The 1,463-nt window shown below is 39.1% G+C and overlaps 1 long non-coding RNA gene across 2 annotated transcripts; it reads right to left on the bottom strand.

The window, feature by feature from the left end:
• Nucleotides 1-152: 152 nt before the first annotated feature.
• On the bottom strand, nt 153-1,359 carry LOC107579829 (uncharacterized). 2 transcript variants are annotated; one of them, XR_001608542.1, is made up of 2 exons: nt 1,283-1,359; nt 153-1,192 (listed from the first exon to the last, which is right to left on the bottom strand). It is a non-coding gene; the product is annotated as an uncharacterized lncRNA (long non-coding RNA). The 2 variants fall into 2 exon arrangements; XR_001608541.1 differs by having other exon boundaries at nt 1,288-1,359.
• Between the last annotated feature and the right edge of the window lie 104 nt (nt 1,360-1,463).

Raw genomic sequence — 1,463 nt, 5'->3', positions numbered from 1 at the left:
TTGCATCTTGGCGAAGCTGCTAGCAGTGAAGCTAAACGTTGTCAAGGGAAAACCATGTGACCAGTCCGAGTAGCACGTGACTCAATGTAAACAATGTTCTAGTTTCTATATTTTATAACATATTTTCTTGGCAAAGCAAATATTAGCGCATAGAACATCAGAAATGCATGTATTTATTTACACATAATGTGCAAACATAAAGCAAAGCCAAATATTAAAACAAAGGAAAAAGTATAATATATAGTTCAGTAATTAATATAGTTTAGTGTAATACAGTTAATCGACAAGCATTATGTAAATACTACATGTAAATCTACACACATATATTTCTTCAACTAATCAAAAGAGAAAGCAAGCGAAAAATGTAAGGACTGAGGACAAAGGTTATTTGATCTCGGTTAAAGATCTTGTGGAGAAAGCTATACTGGAAGAAGTTTGCTGGTTAATCTAATGTAATTTTACCACTATTATGTTAACCTTACAATTTTGAATTACTGTTTTAAGTAACATAAAATGATGTCTTTGTTGAGGTTGGACACAGCTAGTTATTGCCCACACCAAAGAACTAAGCCAAAGGGTGGTTTATTTTCTCACACTATTTTTTATTCAAACAACTTCTCAGAGAACAAAAAACAAGAAATATTAAATCTCTGAGTGAGTGTTACATTTCAAAAGAACAATAATAAGCAAGAAAGAACATTTCATTCCTGTCAGCACATAAAAAACTGAACGGCAGCATTCACTCAGGTTTCTCATGAGTGTTGTGCGTCTTGCGGCATCATGACCATGACCTCTCCCTCCATGACCACTTTGTCTTTGGCAGCGCAGGAAACAGAAATAAAAGCAAAGGACATTTTGATCTTTTTGACCTCCGCTTCTGCCACAACCTCCTCTCCGATGTAGAGGGGCGCCGGAAAGCGTATTTCCTGGTAGAGAAACACGCAGCCTTTGCCGGGCAACTTTGTCCCCAGAATTGCTGAGATCAGACCATTAATCAGCACTCCGTGAACAATGGGGGTCTCGAAAGAGGTTGTTTTGGTGTATTCGGGGTCGAGGTGGAGAGGATTCGTGTCCCCCGTCAGCTCAGCAAAAAGTGCGACATCTCTGGCACTGAATGTTTTGCTAAGCGAGGCCCGTTCACCCACGTAAAGCGACCTGCGCCCTACTGTGAGGGATGCGGGAACCGTCAATGCTGAGTTGACAAAATGGTATATATTTCTGCTGAAAATACTTCTTCTGAGAAAAAACATTTTTTTCCAATGTATTTTTTTTGTAGGCCCACTTCACCAAATCAACTGGTCTCCAAACCGCAGCTCACGGCTATTCCCAGACAACGCTAGTAAAAATGGCGACACCTGCAATGATAAATAAAAAGAAACATGAGTTGCATTCAACACAGATGTCTGTGACATTTATTAGAAGTTCATTAGGGTTCAGTATCTAAAACGAGATAAACAGCAACC

This window comes from Sinocyclocheilus grahami, unplaced genomic scaffold (assembly GCF_001515645.1).
Source record: "Sinocyclocheilus grahami isolate Dianchi unplaced genomic scaffold, SAMN03320097.WGS_v1.1 scaffold20576.1, whole genome shotgun sequence".
Classification (NCBI taxonomy): Eukaryota; Metazoa; Chordata; class Actinopteri; order Cypriniformes; family Cyprinidae; genus Sinocyclocheilus; species Sinocyclocheilus grahami.
Note: the sequence above shows the minus strand (reverse complement) of the source record. Positions and strands in the feature narration are given on the sequence as shown.